Source organism: Notechis scutatus, chromosome 1 (assembly GCF_049901735.1).
Source record: "Notechis scutatus isolate UNSWTSFEM ecotype Mainland chromosome 1, rNotScu1.2, whole genome shotgun sequence".
Lineage (NCBI taxonomy): Eukaryota > Metazoa > Chordata > Lepidosauria > Squamata > Elapidae > Notechis > Notechis scutatus.
Genome location: NC_142009.1, coordinates 112,381,199 through 112,402,866, shown reverse-complemented (window position 1 = coordinate 112,402,866; position 21,668 = coordinate 112,381,199). Strand labels below are relative to the sequence as shown.

At 38.8% G+C, this 21,668-nt stretch overlaps 1 long non-coding RNA gene across 1 annotated transcript in view; it reads left to right on the top strand.

The window, feature by feature from the left end:
- The window catches only part of LOC148132940 (uncharacterized), a 40,401-nt gene extending 19,015 nt beyond the window's left edge, over positions 1 to 21,386 (top strand). The window contains exon 3 of the long non-coding RNA XR_015746995.1: positions 21,350 to 21,386. This is a non-coding gene — a long non-coding RNA (uncharacterized LOC148132940). The remainder of the gene's footprint in view (positions 1 to 21,349) is intronic.
- Positions 21,387 to 21,668: the final 282 nt, after the last annotated feature.

The following is a 21,668-nucleotide window of genomic DNA, read 5'->3' as shown; positions in this document are numbered from 1 at the left end:
GAACTGGCAAATATCACCTCTCACTGAAGATTTTACAGTATCCTTCCCCTGCCATGCCCACCAAGCCATGCCCATAGAACCGGTAGTTAAAAATATTTGAATCCCACCACTGATCTGGGTCCTTTTGAAGATAGATTCTTTGTAAAATAGTATTAAATCCATGTCCACAAGGAGTCAAACCACCAGCTGATAGGCTCCCTTTGAAATCACATAAATAGTGAAGTTTGACAGATGGCTAAAGTTGCCAATCTAGCCATTATCAAATCTTACCTTCTCCCCAGCCTCAACCCATATTAAAGAGAATAATTGGTGAATGTTTCTTCCACCAGCTGTTGAACTTTTGTACCAGGGAAAGAAACAAAGCTAGGGAAATCTACTAATCCCCACCAGTGTGCCTTATATATCATAAACAAGGACAGCTCCATTTGCCTGCATCATGCCTGCAGCATGACAGAAATTGCTAGCTAATTTTATGCCAGTAGAGTTTCCTGCCAGCTTAAAGACTAGTGAATAGCATTCTAAATCAGCCGCAAGGAACAACCCCAACACAGATAGCGCAAGGACATTTTAAAATAATTTATATATCCAATACAAACACAACATTTTCCTGCAAACAGAAGTGGGGTATTTTCACCATTTCTCAGTTTAGAAATTAAGCATCTGATATAATGACAAGAATAAATGAACACCTATCATTGCACACCAGATGACATTCATTTAAACTGAATCTCCTACTCTTCACTGTGGTACTTCCAAGGTTATATTTCTTTGCTTGCATTTTTTTTTAAAACACACACACGCACGCACACACACACACACACTGTGAAAAAGCAATTCAAAAATGACTAAAGGCATATCAGCAACACAAAATTCAAGTCTAGCAGTTTTGCAGAATTCATCTATCTCATTGTCTCTCTGAACTCTTGACATTTACAGAGATGTGCATCTTCATTCATTTTCTGCATACATTCCCAGAAGTACTTTTAAAGCATAAACATCCCTCAATGTGGTTATAGAATGTAAGGGGGGGCGGGGAGGGAGAAACTACAATAGAACTGGCTTTCTCACACAGTCAGAATGCTATGTACAGCATCCCTGCTGCCTAGGTGATAGGAACAGTTTAAATTCACAAACAGACTCTGAGATTCTTGTCTGATTACTTACCATTGGTAGAGGAGATTACTGGAACAGGAGGAGAAAAAAAGAAGCAGCAGCTAAGACTACTATCCATCAAGAATCTCTTTGCCCTAAATGTGTCAAGCAATTCTGCTTTGTTGTTGGTTTGCTTTCCCCCCATGAATTCCCCCTGGCCTACTTTTTTTCATTTACCTTTTTGTATAAGTTATTAAATTTTAGCAATGACCACAGCTATATCATCTCCTTGAAATTTTCTATTCTTTGAGCGTTCCACCAAATCCACTTGTACTAAATACTAATAAGATATTTGACAGTTCTGCTTTAAATTGAAGCATTATTGCTGATGTTCTAGGGAAAGTTGTGTTCAGAAACATCAAAGTGCTTTTAGTTTTTCCTGTGACCTCAATAACCTTTTCAAAGTATCTATATGCAGCTTGACAAATGGAAATGTGGGTAGAGGAATATAATGTGTTTCTGGCCTACATATAGGCTAAACACACACACACATACAGTATTGTAAGAATAGTCATCAGTATTTTGTTTGTTCACACACACAATTGTAAAAAGTGTCATTAACATTTTGCTTCTGCATTGCTAGATGGCAAACACTTAAATTGTCAACCATTACACAGTGTGCTTATATTCAGAAATGTTACTGATGCTTCATTGATGTAAAATGCATAATTTTTAAAGGGGTACTGTGTGGTAATATATTTTATTAATCATTTTATCATTTTCTGTAAGGCCTTTGAATACTAGCAGTAAGTCTAGGGAGATGTGGGCATTCTTGGTGGGGGTAGGAGTACCTTCGCTCATGAGTGTCTCATCCTGTTTGATTCTGCAAGTTTAGAAGGAATAGGAAAATGGGTGAAAGTTCAAGGTACACAGTTGTGCTTTCTCATGGGACTTTCAAACTTTCCCATGAGACTTTCCGTGGCTGTATGATCTCATCCTAGTAAGGTAACATCTGGGACTTTCCAAGATTGTGTGTTCTCATGCTGGTGAAGTAATCTCCTGTTGAGGTCATTGTTTTCTGAATATGCATACTGTATATTTGCTTGTGTTTTTCTCAATAAATACTGCTACCTGAGTTCACTCAGGGCTGGCATTTTCTCAAGACATTTCCCTGTGTCTCATTTTCGAATGTCAGTCCACCATAAATGGTGACCCCGACGTGATAGCTTGGAAGGCTATACGTTTCCCGCATCCTATACTCATCGTCCGCGACGTCGACTGGGCCCTCATCTTCTTCGCTGGACGAAGATAGATTCTTTCGTGAGTATGGGGGAGATCTCTCGAAGGCTCAGAAAGAGCACATCAGGGAATTGAGAGGATCATTGGGAATAGTTTTGGGTTTGGAATTGGCAGTAGGGGTTGTGCTGTAGGAAAGAAAGAAATTGAGGACTTACTACAGTATGTTTGGAAAAATATTAAGTCATATCCGGAGGGAGGTAGTATTAAAGTAGAGTCCTGGAAAAGATAGGAAATTTTTGCACGAGGAACCTCGTGCCCCTTCTTCAATTTTGTTAACCTGGAGGGTGATTATGGATGCGTTAGCTACTTATGAACAACCGCTCCTAGCACCCCCGAAGAAGGTTTGCCGCTTTACCATGCGGTACGTTTGTTGCCGCCGACGGCACCTCCAGATAAATCTGGGGGACTGTCTGGCGCTAGAAATACTTTGTCAGAAGATAAGAGTTTACCTTTAAGGGTTCAGGTGGATGCAGTTACTGCAGCTATTCAAGAAGCAAAGAATAGAGGGGAACTATCAGGAGATGATTTGGTGGAGTTTGGAGTAGAAGTTCAACTTAATCCAGTGGAAATTGTCATGGATGCTGCATTAAATCCGCAGCGGGAGTGGAAGCCTTTACCTCTCAGGATTTTGAGGGAAGTTAAGCAAGCAGCAAAAGAATATGGTGTTAGATCGCCATATACTCAGGCATTGTTAGAAGCAGTTGGTTATGGAAATAAAATGATTCCGGCTGACTGGAAAGCTCTGTTGAATATGATTTTAACTCCAGCTCAATATTTGGTGTTAGATCAGAAATGGAGACAGCTGGCAGTCCAGAGGGAACAGCAAATGTTACCCAGATCAGCTTTATGGAGCTGGTAATTTTACAACAGTGGAACAACAGAGAGATGGTATGCCTGAGGAAGGGTTCGTTCTTCTCCCACAATTAATTTTTCAAGCTGTAGGGCTCTCCCTGACGGCGAAGGTGGTGAGAAGACCTTTACTAACATCAAACAAGGGAACAATGAACCCTATGAAAATTTCATTAGCAGACTGAAATTGGCTATTGAAAGACAAATTGATAATCAATTCGCCCAGAAAGAGTTGCTTTTTAAGTTAGCAGTAGAACAAGCTAACACAGATTGCAGAAAGATTTTAAATCCACTTGTAGCAAGTGGAGAGCGAGAAATCATGGATTTGATTAATGCATGTAGGAAGGTTGGGAGTCAGTCTTTTAACATGGAGACTTTAGCTCTGGCTTTACAAACAGGACATGCTCAAAAGGGTTGTTTCAATTGTGGGAAGCCTGGACATTTTAAAGCGCAATGTCGGGCTCCTGGAGGAGGTCAAAGTCAGCAGAATAAGAGATCAATGGGACAGGGTGTTCGTCCTAAATCAGTGTGCCCAAAATGTAAAAAGGCTACCATTGGGCAAATCAGTGCAGACTTCATTCTGAGGAAAAACTAGGAAGCAGGGATCAGGGCATTCTCCCTACTCTAAAGAGTGAAGTAATGTCCGAAGGGTTGGAGCCACCAGAGAGCGGGTAGGGATAACATGTGGTCGCCAGCTACTAAGGTTCAGCAGGAATTGATCTTCCATTAGCCGAGGATTTGGAATTGGGGTTTCCACATGTAGTTTGTTTGGGGTCAACGGATTTCTATGGACCGTTGCCTCCGGCTTCTGTGGGTCTTCTTCTTCCTAGATCATCGGCTCATGGCGATCAATTGTTTGTGGTTCCTGGGGTTATTGATTCGGATTATGAGGGTCAGATCAAAATTCAGGTTCACTCACCTGTTCCTCAATCTTTGAAAAAGGGGATTGTTTTGCACAGCTTATAGTTTTGCCATCTATGTCTTTGGGAGAGTCAGATGGAATTCGTCAGGGTGGATTTGGATCTACGGATAGGGTTAAGGAGTCTAGTGTGTTTTCTATTATGCAAGGTATTAGGCAAAATGACAAACCAAAATTAACTCTTTTGGTTGAAGGCAGAAAGTTTACTGGAGTGCTGGACACTGGAGCAGATGTCTCTGTGATCAGTGAAAGTGAGTGGCCTAGGGAGTGGCCGACAGATCCTACACCGTCTGTTCGAGGAGTCGGAGGACTTCAAGACGCACGGGTTAGTAGGAAGATTCTTAGAGTTAAAACACAGCAGGGAGGAGCTGTTGCATTTGTCCAACCGATTGTTCTGCGCCTTCACGTTAACTTGTGGGGCAGAGATTTGATGCAACAGTTTGATACAAGGGTTGTCATTCATGATGACTGAACACCCACCTGTGGAGTTATTAAAATTACAATTACTCCAACAGGAGCCAGTGTGGATAGACCAATGGCCTTTGACTAGTGAGAAATTAGTTCATTTACATGAATTGGTTCAACAACAATTAGAAAAAGGACATATAGTGCCTACCACTAGTCCTTATAATTCTCCAGTTTTTGTTATCAAAAAGAAATCTGGAAAATACAGATTTTTACATGATCTGAGGAGCATAAATTCTATATTAAAGCCAATGGGTCCACTTCAGTGTGGAACGCCTAATCCTAATTTAATACCTGATGGATGGAATATAAGAGTGTTAGATTTGCAAGATGCTTTCTTCTCCATTCCTTTGCACCCTGAAGATGTAGATTTGTTTGCTTTTACTATTTTGAGTATAAATCAGGGGCAGCCCGCTAAGCGATACGCATGGACTGTCCTTCCGCAGGGAATGTTAAATAGTCCTACAATGTGTCAAATGTTTGTGGATTGGGCTTTACAACCTTTTCGAATAAATTCCCGGATTGGAAGGTTTATCATTATATGGATGATATTTTGATAGCTGCTAATATTTCTGATGATGCCATGAATTCTGCTGTCATTCTTTTAACTGCTATACTAAAGGAGAAAGGCCTAATAGTTAGTCCTGAAAAATTGCAAAAGAATATCCTTTTGCCTATTTAGGTCATAAATTATTCCTGAGTCACATTACACCCCTGAAATTGGAATTTGTTCTTCCTAATCCTTTAACCTTAGTGGGTTTACAACAATTTTTGGGTCATATAAATTGGATCAGGCCGTATTTGGGTTTAACTACTCTTCAATTAAGTCCTTTGTTTCAAGCTTTGGCTAGTGCTAAACAAGCATCTGACATAATAACCTTAAATGAAGAACAAAAAGGGATTTTGTCATTGATTGAACAAGTTTTAAGCCAAAGATGGACAGATAGATGTTTGTTAGATTGTCCATTATCAGTGATTTTAATCTCAGAACGAAGGGCTACTGCATTGATAGTTCAGGTAAAAGAAAAAACTGCTTTAAGGATTTTGGAATGGATTCATTTGTCTCATACACCATCGAAATCCATAAATTGTATCACAGAACAGCTTGCTGATATTTTTAATCGTGCTCGTCAGCGCTGCAAGGCTATTGCTGGTATGGAACCAGTAACATGTTATGTTCCTTTTGCTTTAGCTACCTGGGAACAGATGATTTGCAATAGTGAGTTTTTGCAGGTTTTGGTACATTCCTGGCCAGGAAGTTTTCTTGTCATCCTCCAGCCGATCCTAGGCTATCTTTGTATAAATCAGTCAGAATTAATTTAGCAAGTCTTTTTGTAACTCAGCCTATATCAGATGCTCCTACAGTTTTTACTGATGGAGGGAAAGTTTTGGTGCTTGTGTTTGGAAAGATAAATCTGGAATTTGGCATACAAAAGTGACTTCAGAGCAGAAGTCTGCCCAGCAGGCAGAACTTGCTGCTGTAGTTTTGGCTTTTCAAAATTTTCACAATCAGGATTTTAATTTAATAGTGGATTCATTGTATGTGTATAATTTGTTACCCTTTGTAGCAGGTTCTTATTTGTCTCCTGGAATATCACCTGATATTTTAAGATTGCTTTTGCTGTTACAAGGATGTTTGGAGCAGCGTGTGAATGTGTGTTTTGTTGCTCACATTCGTAGTCATAGTAATTTGCCTGGAATTTTATCACAAGGTAATGCCAAAGCTGACAGTGCTGTAACTTCAGTCCTCACTGTCCAGCCATGGGACAGTCATAGTTATTTTCATCAAAACGCTAAAGCATTGGCACAGCAATTCAAACTTACTACTGCAGAAGCTGCTGCTATAATTCAACAATGTCCAACTTGTTCAAAGCAGGGCACGACTATACCTATGGGAGTTAACCCCAGAGGGTTGAAACCCTCAATGATTTGGCAAATGGATGTTACTCAATATCCGTCATTTGCACCCTGGAAATATATACATGTGACTGTGGATACTTACTCAGGATTTTTAATGGCTACCCTCAAAGAGGTGAGATGGTTAAACATGTCATCAATCATTGCATTAAGACTTTTCAGTTGCTGGTACGCCTAAAACTTTAAAAACTGATAATGGTGCGGCTTATCGGAGCACCGGTTTTGATCAGTTTTGCAAACAATGGTCCGTGGAACATAAATTTGGGATTCCATACAATTCTACTGGGCAAGCTATTGTAGAACGTCATAATGCCACGCTCAAGACCATGTTGACTAAATTAAATAAAAAAGGAGGGAAGCTCCTGGGGCTTCCTGCGATTCAAGATCAATTAAATCTAGCTTTATATACTTTAAATTTTTAAATTTGTCTGGTAACCCCCCTGCGGCGCGGCCAGCAGGCATTTTTCTTCTCCTTCTACAGATGCGGTGAGACCTCGGGTGTTGGTGCGGTTTCTTCCGGATCCAGCATGGGTTCCTGCTGAGCTGATAACGTGGGGACGTGGTTATGCAGCAGTTGAACATCTTGGTCAAATTCGTTGGGTTCCTGGTGGTGTGTTCGACCTGATCATTCGCAGGCACCTGTGAAGGAAGTTTCGGAGGAGCAGGATGGCGCATCTGTGGTTCCTGATCCTGTTGATTCTGCCTAATCTGTCCTGGACTGCTCGGGTGCAGAGAGAGCAGCGACAGCATGTTCAGCGTGCCGGAGATTTGGGCGATGATTTGTGGACAGATAATAATTACATTAAAGATTTGCGCACAACTGCCAAAAACTTGAACATCACCAATTGTTGGTTGTGTATGCACCTTCCTGGGAGAGTGGGAGAAGGACTAACATTGCATGGAGTGCCTTTTGAGGAAAAAGATTTAATAAAGAATGCAACCTGGAGAAAACAGTTGTCTTGTGCTACAACAGAGCAATCCCAGATGTTCAAAAAGAAAAAATGCACACATTATAATCGGAATGTGACGGCTAAGGTCAAGGTGTCTTTAAAGGGAAGGGCGTATGTATGCTTCACCCGAAATGACTCTGGAGGAACTTTCCTAGGGAATTGGTCCAGGTGTAATGTCACTTTTCAAATGCCAACCATCTGTTATAATAGCAGTGTGCAGAACTATACCTGTCTCCTCAGTTCAATTCTCCTCAGTGCTATATGTGTCAATATCTTGAGAAGATGAAGAATGGTTCTGAGGTAGCCGGGGGAGCCTTGGGCTATGGGGAATGATGTGTGGTTCCTATGTGGGAGTATGGGTATCGGGAGGTTCCGGGAATTGGTCTGGGATATGCACATTGGGGTATGTCATACCTGTAATTTATAAACTGGATCAGTTGCCGGAAGGCAGAATCCGCAACAAACGTGAGCTGGAATCAGGTCTAACCATGGGAGGTAATCTATGGACACAAATTTCTCGAGGTCTCATCCGCCTTTGGGAATTGCTATGAACTATAGGGATATTCATATTTTAAATAATTTTACTGTTGCTATGTTTAATGATACTATAAAGAATATTAAGATGATTAATGTAGAAATGTCTGAAATTCGTAAAGTTACTTTGCAAAATCGATATGCTTTAGATATTATGTTAGCTGCCCAAGGAGGAGTTTGTGCTTTAATTCATTCGCATTGTTGTGTTTTTATACATAATTATGAGCCAAACATTACAAAGACTGTTCAGGACATGGAAGATCGTATTGCTCAGCATCAATCTGGAGCCGATGGGTTTAATGCATCATTCTGGGACAGTCTGTGGTCCTGGCTTCCTGATGGATCATGGTTTCGCTCCTTATTGCAAGGGGTTGTTATTATTATTGCTATATGTATCTTATTATGTTGTTTTATTCAATGTATTCCTAATCTATTACAAATGTGTACCTCAGTCTTCCGGCGTGTGGGATCAGGTCATGAGGGAACTGTGTACTATGCCACTAAAACACCCCCTATCTTTGAATAAATAAAAAAGGAGGGAATGTGGTAATATATTTTATTAATCATTTTATCATTTTCTGTAAGGCCTTTGAATACTAGCAGTAAGTCTAGGGAGATGTGGGCATTCTTGGTGGGGGTAGGAGTACCTTCGCTCATGAGTGTCTCATCCTGTTTGATTCTGCAAGTTTAGAAGGAATAGGAAAATGGGTGAAAGTTCAAGGTACACAGTTGTGCTTTCTCATGGGACTTTCCAAACTTTCCCATGAGACTTTCCGTGGCTGTATGATCTCATCCTAGTAAGGTAACATCTGGGACTTTCCAAGATTGTGTGTTCTCATGCTGGTGAAGTAATCTCCTGTTGAGGTCATTGTTTTCTGAATATGCATACTGTATATTTGCTTGTGTTTTTCTCAATAAATACTGCTACCTGAGTTCACTCAGGGCTGGCATTTTCTCAAGACATTTCCCTGTGTCTCATTTTCGAATGTCAGTCCACCATAGTACTGTTAGAAAATGAAACATTTACCTTAATAGATCTAGATGAGGGATCCCCAGCCTGCAATCTGTGGAATTGCGCTGGTCCACGCATGCCAGAAACTGGGCCCCATAAACAAGTGAAGCTCCATCCATGGGATGCAGGCAGCACATGAAACCATGCCCCCCCCCTTGTCCATGGAAAAACCTCTCTCTACAGAACCAGTCCCTGATTCCCAAAAGGTTGGGGACCACTGAGCTAGAGGTACTGTATTTAACATGCACTGGAGGTTTTTAAAGAGATTGGACAGCCATTTGTTCAGAAGGTTATAAGGTTTCCTGCTTGATCAGAAGATTGAACTAGTCTAGAATACCTCCTTTCCAACTTTCTGTTATTCTGTACTCTATATTTGCTGAGGCTGGAGAAGCCAATGTCCCTCACTTGGCTATAAAGAATTCAGTCAATAATAAGGCTGTACTCTTGCAGCCAAAAGGAAATTAATACCTTTCTCTCCTTATCTTTTCTCAAATCATATAGTTTTATATGGAGAACAAAGTTTTGTTTTAAAACAGGAGGATAAAAAAATGTTTGTATGAGGAATCTTGCCTGCTCCCATATAATCAGGTGTTGGCGAGGAGTATGTGGCTTTCCTGCATTAGGGCAAATAGTTTTCCACATCAGTGAAAGAAGTGAAATGGTGCAAATGTTAGTGCATAAGTACACTAAATGTGCCTATCGTCCTTTTCACATTTTAGGGGTTTATTTTTTCATTTTGTTCATTGGTATTTATTTTTTTATTTGATGAATAAATAAATAAAATTAAAAAAGAGGCAGCAGTGGATAGAAGCATAAACTGGAGTTGCTGCATTTTTAAAAAGTAAGTCTTGACTGTGTGTGTCAAACAGAAAAAAAATAGATGATGAAGATGTCTGTGTGTATGTAAATACATTTATACTATGCAGAGAAAGAGAAATACATACCAGTTTGGAAAATAGGCAATCAATAAAACAGTGTAAAGCAGATTCATTGCAGAAGGGTGTTTTTTTCAGATGTATGTGATTGTATTGTAGCGCTTGACCAGGAAAAAAATATGCAACAGTGCACTGATGCAACTGATGTCACTAGGCAACGTGGTGTGGCCATTGCCCTAAACTGGCACAGCAAGAAACATCCACTGCTTTCCTGGACCAGCCAAATGGCAAAGGAGTTAGGATCTTCAAATCTTCTTCCATTCAAGAGTCAAAGGGCCGCTTGCTGGAAGAATTCAGGCCCTGCTTGGGGCAGAGTCCCTCCTGCAGGCAGTTTTTTTGAGAGTACTAATAAAGGAGAATGTTTGTAGCTCAAACAATGACATCTTGGTGCTCTCTGAGCTTGCTTGTTTTCTTGCAGAGGTTTCATTACCCAAACTAGATAACATCATCAGTGCTAGTAAGGAGTGCTGATTGCTGTCAGTTTATATTCTAGCGTTGCCCTGTCAGTGTTGGTGGGGAAGGTCTTAGAGATTCTTTGGTTGGTCTGCTTGCTGTTGGCTTCTTTGGCAGTTGCTTGATTGGGGTATTTTTTACTTGACTGCTGGTCTGATATTAACCTTGGAATTAATCTATGCTGATCTTGGTGCTGATTGCTGGTGCTTGGGTCTTTTGGGGCTGGGTGATAGTCTCTTTTGCATAGTGTATAAACCTCAGAAGATTGGCAGAACACATCCATGAACAGCAACTAGTAGTCTGAAAACATGATGAAAATTCTTTAATTTCACAACATATAGACAGATTTAACCATAGTTTCAATTGGGAAAATGTGACCATCCTAGACCAAGCCAAGTCCAAGGGAATTCCTAGAAGCCTGGCATTCTGACAAATCAGCCATCAACAGACACATAGACATTAACAACATATATAAATTTGTGGTCATAAGTTGAGGATCACCTGTAGTGAACAATTAAGGGAAGAGATATTCCCTTACTCCCCTTGGTTGTCCCAGAGTGATTGATCCATTTCACTGACTCTTCATTGGAAAGTTTGTTGGGCAACATTGAAAAGAAACTTTGAAACATATCTTACAAAGAATAGTTAAGTTTTTCTTATTGTTTTGCTTTACCTTTTTTAAAAGTAGTTTTTAAGAGTAAAAAGATTCTTGTGAAAAGATTCAGTTCATGAAGGAAAGATATCAGATGAATGCAAAGGTAGGATCTGCCAGCCAATGCAAGATTTGAGACTTTTAACAAGAGTCCAAATCTAAATTTAACTTAATTCTTGAGAATGGTAGTGCCAACAACGTGAAATGCAATAAACAGGGAGAGGGAGAATTATATCCGTAAAACACATCCTTTTCATGTATTGACCCTGATTGTTGGTGGCAATATGCTGCTTCTATAAACCACTTAGAGAGGGCTATAAAGCACTGTGAAGTGGTATATAAGTGTAAGTGCTATTGCTATATACTCCAGATCTTTTGGGCTGTAACTTTTACAAGTGTTTGTCTGTGTGTTTGTCACTGATCCTGGCTGGTTAAAGCTGATGACAATTAAAAACAAACTACCTAGAAGATATAATGATGCTTTCCAGGAAGCTCCAGGAAAGAAGATATAATGATGCTTTCCAGGAAAGTGACAATGAAAATGTTGTAGAATAAACAGCCCTGGTCAAATTATATTTCAAGAGCTACTTAGTACTAAGGTACTACCATCAAACTTTTTTATCTGCAAATATCTTAGCAATGTAGCCTTTAAACCACACTGAAAATGCTCTTTTTTTGGATTCATGGCATTTGCAATCTCCAGTTCTCTTGTTTTTCCCAACAGGAGATCTAAATGGCAGGAGTTTTATGCTGTGGAAATTACCCAGTGGGAAATGTACTGAGATCATCAAAGGTCAAACACTCTGTCAAATAGGTTATAGCTTGTCCCTTTTTTCTCCAGATAAATCCAAGACCAAATAGATTGGAGAGGACAGAAAGAGAAAGAAAAAAGGGAGAGCTAGAAATGTGATGAACTTGTCCTTAGAGGGGAAGAATGAAAGAGTGGAGGAGCAAGAAGGACAGATTGAAAGGTTATTCTAAAAAAGAATATGTAGAAGAAATTTAAAAATTGTAAAACACTTCAAGTAGCGGAAAACAGAAATTAACCATAAAGCATACTTTCTTATGGTGGTTGTGAATGGAAAACAAAGGACAGACAATGGGATCGTGATACGAATACTGCAGCTTTTTAAGGGTTTAAGTTGTCTCTACAGTCTTGTGTAAAATAGATAAAAAGAAACAAGGCTGTACAGATCTGGTAGAATAAGGTGCTATTCAGGAATAAACCAATGTTCTGTCTGAACAGGAATCTCTAGTGCACAAATAAAGCCATCTTCTTAGCACAAAGTAGGCAAATGTTTATTGAAGTGGGAGAGAAGCATTAGAATGAAAATGGGTAAGGCTAGGTTATATATTAGGGCAAAAAGATATGCATAATTTTGCTGCTTACAGTTTGCTTCCTTGATCAGATTGGAGAAGCCTGCTTCTGCTTTTCAGCAGTAGCTAGCAACAAGAGTCCTGGGCATCTATGCAGATTGTCAATCATCTAGGTCATGGTTGTCTCAAAAGTGCTTCTCCAAAAGGCAACAGGATTTTCTTGGTTGCCTTTTTTTGGAAAAGCACCTTTGGAAAAAGTCCTGAGCATCACAGAATAGATCCTCAGAGCTACAGACAGCTTCACATTGTAGGATAATTATTTATTATCATATCAGAATCAGAACAGATCAACGCTTAAATAGAGCATGATTCAGAGAGGTGGTGTTAGATTTCAGTAAATATTTCTGATGCTCTGAAAGGATGGCTCAATTAATACATCAGAGGTCTCTGGCTAAATAATACAAAGTGTCTTATAATCTTCCCCATCCCACTAACCTTCAGCCATACTAGCTGAGAACTGGCAACTATCCAAGAGAACATCAAATATATGGAAAAAACTGGACTGATTTTGTTGTTTCATTAAAAGTGTTCAGCACTTTAGTTTCCTTGTCTGGGAGTGGAAGTAAAACTGAACCAGATTTAGTCTGTATTTGGGTGGGAGACCACATAGGAATTCCAGGGATTTAGACTAGAGTGAATTTCAACTTTCAACATTTTTCATCATCACAAAAGAAAACAATGCCAAATCAATTCCATATTACTGGAGAAAAATTGGTATATATCCATAAAGTTACCAGATGTTGAGCTTCACTATGGAAAGTTTATTTTTAACTATCTAATTATATTTATATCAGTTTATTATACCACCAAGCCATGCCTACAGAACCGGTAGTAAAAAAAATTGAATCCCACCACTGACATATATGCTGTTATTTTGGTGTGATTCTCATGATTTGTTGCAAACAGTACTGATAACCTTCTATAAGGGTACAAAAATAGCGCATGAATTAGAATTAATCAGAATCACCTGCCACATAAAATCACAGACTTAACAATTGTCAATAAGAACAACAAAAATGTCTGCATACTGGGCATGTCAGTACATAGAGCCAGCAGAATAGAAAAGAAAGAACTGGAGAATATCACAAAACACAAAGACCTGCAAATAGAAGTAGAATGACTGTGGCAAAGAAAGCAAAGATACTACCAATGGTGATAGGCCCCTTGGTTTCAATCCCCAAACATCTGGAGTACCACTTGAATACCACTGGCATTGACACAATCACCATCAGTCAATTGCAAAAAAAACAGCTTTACTTGAAACAGCTTACATCCTGCAATGGTACCACTAACATCATCAAACAACAACATCTGCCTATCTCTGGTCCTTGGGAAGGATCAATAGGTGGATAAAAATGCCAACTCCAGTATAAACATCTGGTTATGTGATCAATCATAATAATAATAACTTAGAGACACCAAAATAGTTAAGATATGATTCAGACGGATAAATTTCTCTAGTTTTGCTTCCCTATCTTGTAATTAACTAGGATCACTGAGCTTAGAGCAATTTGAAGAGCAGATCAGCACCTAAATGAATTCTGGGTCATGACTCAGTTGTTCATTTTAACCACAGTGTTCTTCTCTTGGCTCCTGCAATCCTGCCACTACTAAAGCCCTACTATGGTTTGAGATCTCTGCTGTCACCTCTTTGGGATTTATCCATCCCTAAGGAGGAAAATATCTCCCTAAGAAGAAAATCTATCTATGTGGTTACTTGGCATTGGAAACAACTTGATGGCAAATAATCAATCAATCAATCAATCAATCAAAGACTTGACTCCCCTTCATCTCATATGTTTCCTACTTCCCTCTTCTCTCAATGATCTGTTTGACATATTTCTAACATTTTATCCCCCCACTTTTCTCCAAATTAGTGTACATCTTCCTTGAGCTCACTGTCACCTCTGTAATTGTCTCATAGTTTGTACTGTATTTGCTGCGTCAGAAACATCCTGGTTTTGGAACTGTGTTTTCTCCACAGGGACTTTACAAGGAGAGGGACATTCATCTATGCTTACCTTAGTTGTTGAAACATTCTAATTTCTGGTCTAGATCTATTGGATAGCCAGCACACTGCTTTCCTTCAGAACAGACTTGAGATCTACAGAGACCAGATGTTTCTTTGGCTTCAGACCGACATACCCCTGCAGTCATTTCAAAGTAGGGTGGAAAAGATGTAGCTCCTGAATAAACACAGGAACTTCCTTGCCTATTAATGCAAACTTGCATACGGGATGCAAGGTGGTGACATATACCTCAAATCAGCTTGGATAATGAATGTCAACTCGTTCTTGGAAAGGAGAATTGTAAGCATTCAGAAATAGCACCCTGAGTCATAAATGTTTATTTGTTTCTCCCTCTTCAAATGGCAGCAGTGCAGGGTGGGCGGCTTACAACCTTAGCAGGTGTGACTAATTAAAAATGCATCACACAGGGATGTGCCTTTGATTGTAGCAATGCTCTCCTGCTACAAGTGATTCCAATCAAGGAGATAGAGGGAGGACAGGACCTTTATAAACAGCAGGCAGCCAGTTTATATAACCTTTGTGCAGATTGGGCCTCTTTTCTCAGCACGTCTCTTTCTCAGCTATAATGACTCTCTAGTGATAACAACTGTGAGTTTTAAAGCCTGCTCCCTGTCTATTCAGCAACAACCGGAGCTGGCAGTTTTTTGAAGAGGGGGGGACAAGGTCAAAGGTAGGCTTATGTGCACCAAAATAAATCATAGCTAAGAAAGCAAAGATTCATAGAAACTTTGCTGGGGTGGTTCTGTTCTCATTTATGTTTGTGTTACTCTTTTAAAAAGGAGCAGATTTTCACATATGGGGTCTTAAATGCACATACCGAATTTTAAATCAATCTACAAATGCTTTCTGCACCTTATCATTTCCAGATGATAATGGCTTTGGGGAGGGGAAGGGGGGGTTGGACTTAGATCTGCCTCATGGTTCCTTAGACCTGAATGCTAGCTTTCATTTCCATGTTTTGGTCCTCAAAGGAGACACTGTCTTTTGTTTTTCTGTACCTTTGAACTAGAAATGCAGAGCTAAACCCTTCCCAAGTCACCCACAGAGACTGTGAAGAAGTCTCTAAGCAAAGCCTTTGCATGCACAATTGTATGCACATTGACTTGCCAATGCCTGAACATCAATAACAAATCAGGAATCTTGCTTATGTGGGAACCAGTGTTCATATGGCTGCACTTCTGAAGATTTTCTCTGCAAATATCCATCATGTCCAGATGTCCTAAAGAGAAAGATTCCTTTGAACTAAACAGCAGTAGAATGGCTTAAGAGAGACCTAAGCAGGTTTTAAATATCAGTGCTATCCTGTCATTTTTTTTTAAAGTGAAGAATATTGTATTTATTTTTCAAATATAGCCTCCAATATAGTTTGCAAGCAATTGTTGCTAATTTTTCGAATCCCTGGTAGTGGTGTTCTGGTTTTCACAACATAAAGCAAAAAGAGAGAAACGCAATAGGATTCAATTGGTCAAATTGCAAGGCGGTTGTATAAAAACTGCAGAAGTTGGATTTTTCTGACTTTCTTTTGTGCGTGTGTGCATGTGCTCCTTTTCTTTAAAATGTCCAAACGATCTAATGCCAAACATTCATTACTAAAATACACATCAAAGTACTCTCTGGATATAGAAACATGTTTTTATTACCAGCTATATAAGTGTAAGCACAAGTGTTATGAATGCTTGAAGAACATCTGAACAATAATCGCAGTTGCAAAGTGATAAAACTGTTTGCTATAGCAGCAGAAGACCAAAGATAAGGGATTTCTTAATAGACAACATATCTCATAAAATCTCTACACAGGAAGCACTGGCAGTCACTGTGCGGCAACATTTCTCTGATTTGTGTTACTTTGAGGAGCATTTATAGGCAAAAGCCAGATTTACTGGGAGAGACATAAAAGAGGGAATGTGAAGAAGTTCAGCAGCAACAGTATCGGTTGCGAGCAGCACCAAGCAGCTGGCAGAAGGGATGAGAAGAAATGATACATATGTTTGTATTTTTCTTCCCATTTGGGACATTGAAACTTGCCAATTGGTTTGTTGGAATATTGACTGGCACAAGCAACTCATAGGTTGAACTATGTGCTTGGCAGGAGATGATGGGGGTGGAGCAGGCCCAAAGGGTCCAACAGATAAAAATGAAAAGATTGGCAGCTATGACAAGATATTCTGCTGCCCAAGGCAATGGTTCAAGATAAGACCTGTACTCCATGCAGAGATAATGAGCAGCCTGAATCTTATTTCACCTCTGGAGCTTAGACAATAACTGCCATTATACATTTGCATGATTAGAGATATTCATATGCCTAACTGTGTATAGCTACATTTATAGCTGTAGCTAGGCACAGCAGTGAAAATTGTATAACCCTTCTATAGCAAGGTGAGCAATAGGTTCAGAGTATGCAACATCTGCAATGCCACATTTGCAATTACCAGCTCGCAATGCCACATTTCTTGCGGGGGGGGGAGGGGAGAAATACTTAACATTCTGAGAATTATTCAGGGTTCAAGCTGACAGTAGGGCAGAACTCACTGTTTGTTTGGAATATGAGAATCTATGCAAAGAGAGTTGGTTGAATGGGCAGTGTTTGAATTAAACAAAAATATACAGGTAGTTCTTGACTTATCACCACATTTGGGACTGACATTTCCATCATAAAGCAGTGCAATCATAAAATCAATCATCATACATCTAGACCCAATTTGTATGTTCCTCTGACCCTTCAAGTGTTTGACTTTTGCTTGACGCAAAACTACCAACTTAGGTAGATAGCAATAGCAATAGCACTTAGACTCATGTATATCGCTTCATAGTGCTTTACAGCCCTCTCTGAGCAGTTTGCACAGTCAGCATATTGCCCCCAACAATCTGAGTCCTCATTTTACTGGCCTCTGAAGGGTGGAAGGTTTGAGTCCATTTTTAGCCACTCAGAATTGAACTCCTGAAGTGAGCAGTGAGTTAGCTCTGCAGTACTGCATTCTAACTCCTGCACCACCACAACTCTTTACCTAGATCAACCCCCTTCAATACTTTATGAGAAGAAAGAACATTGCTTCTAACAACACTTTGCCAAGCATGTCACCACTGTTGCTCACACTGCCAAGGCAGATCATAACCATTTCATACGAGTCTGCTGGTTACGTTTTGCTGTTTCAAAAACAAATTATAAGTTAACTGACTCTATTAACAGTTTATTAGAATTGAAGTTTTGTGACATCACAAACCTTTTTTTTTTTTTTTATTTAGCGTATGGCAAATATATGAACTTATAGTGGTTCAAATGTTAATGTCCAGTCCACCCAGCCATTCAAGGACAGGGTGGTCTATGTTGAAAAAATCAGACATTGGGGTGGGGTAAGCTCTTGATGGACATTTGGACACAATGTGATGGCTGTTTTGTCGAGGAGCACCACAGTCACACGAAGACCCCACTTAAACAATGAGTCCTGGAAGATCACAAGCTGTATGGCTGTGGCAGTGAAATTTCATGTAGCAGAAATGTATACGGAACAACAGTGTTTTTCAACCATAGCAACCTTACGACACTTAGAGTTTAACTCCCAGAAATTCCAGACAACATTTTTGGGAGTTAAAGTCCAGGTGTCTTAAAGTTGCTATGGTTGAGAAACACTGTTGTTCTTTATACATTTCAGCACCACAGCCATAGTTGCTTGTGACATTGTCACAAAACCTCAATTTTAATAAACAGTTAGACTCAGTCAATTTATAGTTTGTTTTTGAAACAGCAAAACCTAACCAGCAGACTTTTAAAATTGCTAAAGTTGAGGAACACTGGTCTAAGCACTCGGCGTTGCTTGCATGTCTGCTTACTGTATTTCTGCCAGAACTTGCAGCTCTTCAAAACCAAAGCTTTCTGTGAACTTTCAACCATGTCCTTTTTCCTTGAGCCTGCTTCTGCCAAATCTATGAAACTACTGAAATTTCAATCAACGATTAAAGTAGCTTCTTGGACCCTGAATATTCTAAAGGTATTTTAGGCTTGCATATGAATATGTGCACTGCAAAATAAAACTGAGGGTCAAAAATTTAATGATTCTTCTGTGAACACTAAAGTTGGATTAAACCTACATCTTAATTAATCTAGTGATAATTGAGCTTTAATCTGAAATATAACCCAATTTAAATGGATATATTGCAATATTACTCATCTGATAATGAAACTATGCACCATAGGATTACATTTGTTAACACATGCATGAAGGCCCTCATTGCATCATTTCTCAATGATGCAAAACAGTGAAATAAATTAAGAGAAAACTAAATTTTCCTATAATTTTTCCATACCAATAAAAATTAATTACAACTTTTGTTAATAAGGAATGACTGTCTTATGGAACAATAGAACCGTGTTATATTAAAGATTAATAAAAAAAATCTAAGCAAATAGAAGTAATGGAACAAAAAAGGCTAATTTAGAAAAATATTTTCCAAGTTATAGTAACAAAAAGAAGGAAATCAGTATTCATGTTATAAACTCACATTTCACCCAGGGGTGGGATTCTACCGGTTCGACCTGGTTCAACAGAACCAGTAGGTCCGAAGATCATCTGGGAGAGAACCGGTTCACTCCGATGATCAGCTGCTGGGCCCTACTCGCCCCAGCTCCATACTGACCTTTTTTTTTCTGCTTTTCAACCTCAGCTGCATCGTGCAGCACATCATGTGTGCGTGCAAAGCTTGCATTTGCTGTGCACATGCGCAAGGCGCATGTGCGCGTGCAAAGCATGCCCACCAAGCCACGCCGACTGAACCGAATTTGAATCCCACCCACTGCTTTCACCAAATAATAATTTTCACACATACTAAACTATCCTGTATCCTGGCAATGAGAAGATCTGTAGTCCAAGACATTTGAAATTATTGAACAATGTTGCTAGAAATTATGAAAATCTTCTTCCCAGTATCCTTTTAAGGTCAAATCTTGGCTTTCTGTACAGAAGATAGTGATTTTTCTGTCAGAAACAGGTTTTAGAACCTTCTGCTAAAATTTTCATTGAGGCTAAATCTCAATATTCTTCTAAATGCTGAAATAGATAACTATCTCCTGAAATAGTTACACACACATAACTCAGAGAATTTTAGCTTTGATAGTGACATTTCACTAATACTGTTAAAATACAGTAACTGTTCAAATGACTGGTTCTTTATGCTTTGGGGAAATCCATGAATTCTCTTTCTTTAAAGCTGGTGTGGCCAATTTTGCTCATATACAGTTATAAATGAACATAAATAATTACAAATTGACAGTCAAGCATTAGAACCAGAATTTAAAAATTAATATGAGTGAAAAGCATTTGTTGTGGCCTGGTACATGAAAATTAGAAGGAAAGGGAGGAAATTAATCCCATTGAATTAATCTCAAAAGAAAAACTGTATACGTCTTGGGATGTAGAGGATAACATTAGATGTTGGCATGAAGAAGCAGGCAGTCTTGTAATTTTCCTAGATCCAAATATTTTTGATGTTTTGTCTGGAATAACTGAGAGCCTAATTGGCATACCAACTAAATATGACCAGCTAGAAACCAGGAGACAGTGAATACTAGTTTTGTTTAAGGCTAGTCTCTTTCTTCATCCAAGAATGGAGACAATATTGCCTAGAAAACTGCATGGAGCTATAGTTTAGAAACACATCTTGATAATTATGGTATTTTATTGATTCCTTTGAAATAAATAAGATCATACACTGGCATAGAAAAGAAGAAACTAAGGAAATGTGCATAAATGGATTGGTTTCAGTTGAAAATACAGTGATAGTGCATGAGAATTTCACTTTGGCCCCCTAAAATGTCTAGACCTTAACATTTCAAAGAAAATAATACTAGCAAAGTCTTGTAACCAGTTTAACATGTTCTATATGTGAATTGCTGTTCAAAATATTTTGACATTCAAGCACCTTCATTTCAAAGGAAGCAAGATTATCTTTTCCTATGTAGTAATAACAAGTACTATAAATATAAGATATTTACAAATGAAAAGCTTGAAATAAAATGTGGTAGAGTAACTATGAAGGCTTTGGAAAAGATATTCAGGTGCTAGGAGGTACTTCTAACCTACAAATATCAGAATCATGCAGGCAGTGGTTTTTCCTATGACACACTATGGAAGTGGAAGTTAGACTTTGAAACAGAAGGATAGAAAGAATATTTTTAACTGGCATTATATTCCTGAGAATATTATAAATTGCCCCCCCCCCAAAAAAACCCAATAAATGGGTCATCAAACAAATCTATTTAGAGTTCTTACTTGAGACACAAATAACCAGACTCAAATTATCATATTTTGAATACATTATATGGAAACTCGGCTGCCTTGAAAAGTCTATAGTTCTGGGAAAGGTAGAACAACTCACAACTAGATAACTGCTTGATTTATGCAGTGATAGGTTCTCTTTTAGAAGACCTGAAGGGGACAGATTGTCATGGAAAAGAACTATTGATCCCCCACAAAGGCTGGTAAAAATATTTAGAAATTTATCACCAAATTGTTGGAAATACAATCAAAAACCAGGAACATACTATCATATGTGGTGGTCATGTAAAAGAGGAAAGACGTATTAGCAAAAAATCCAGACATGGTTGGAAGAGCTGATTGGATGAAAAATAGAATTTAAACCAGAATTATTTTTATTAGGAATCACAAATGAGAGATGTAGCAAAGGGATGACTTATTTAATAATTCACATTATAGTGGCAGCAAGAATGGTTTTTGCCCAAAACTGGAAAAAAAGGGAAATTCCCTTAAAAATCAATATAGATGAGATTATGGTGTCTTTATAAATGTATATACTGGATAGAACAATTGTACAATGGCAACAATGTATATATGATACCTATTGTATATTTTAGTATGTAAGGCAAAGACGATGCCAGGATGGTTTCACTGTGTCCAATGTTTTAATGTGCAATTAATAAAATTTATATATATATAAAAGAACTATAAATGAAGTCACTAAGAGTCAATTGAATGGCACATTTTCTGTTTGTTTTAGAGCTCCATAAAAAAATAAAGATTTTCTCAGGTCAAGTTCGATTCCTAGGACACACACTGTTGTTTTGTTGGTGATAGTATGGACATGGTTTATCTTTTTTTTTTTCTTCCAGGATATTGCATGGACAGAGGTTCTAGCCTACATATCTGCTCTCTCCATGTGGTCTCCTATTCAAG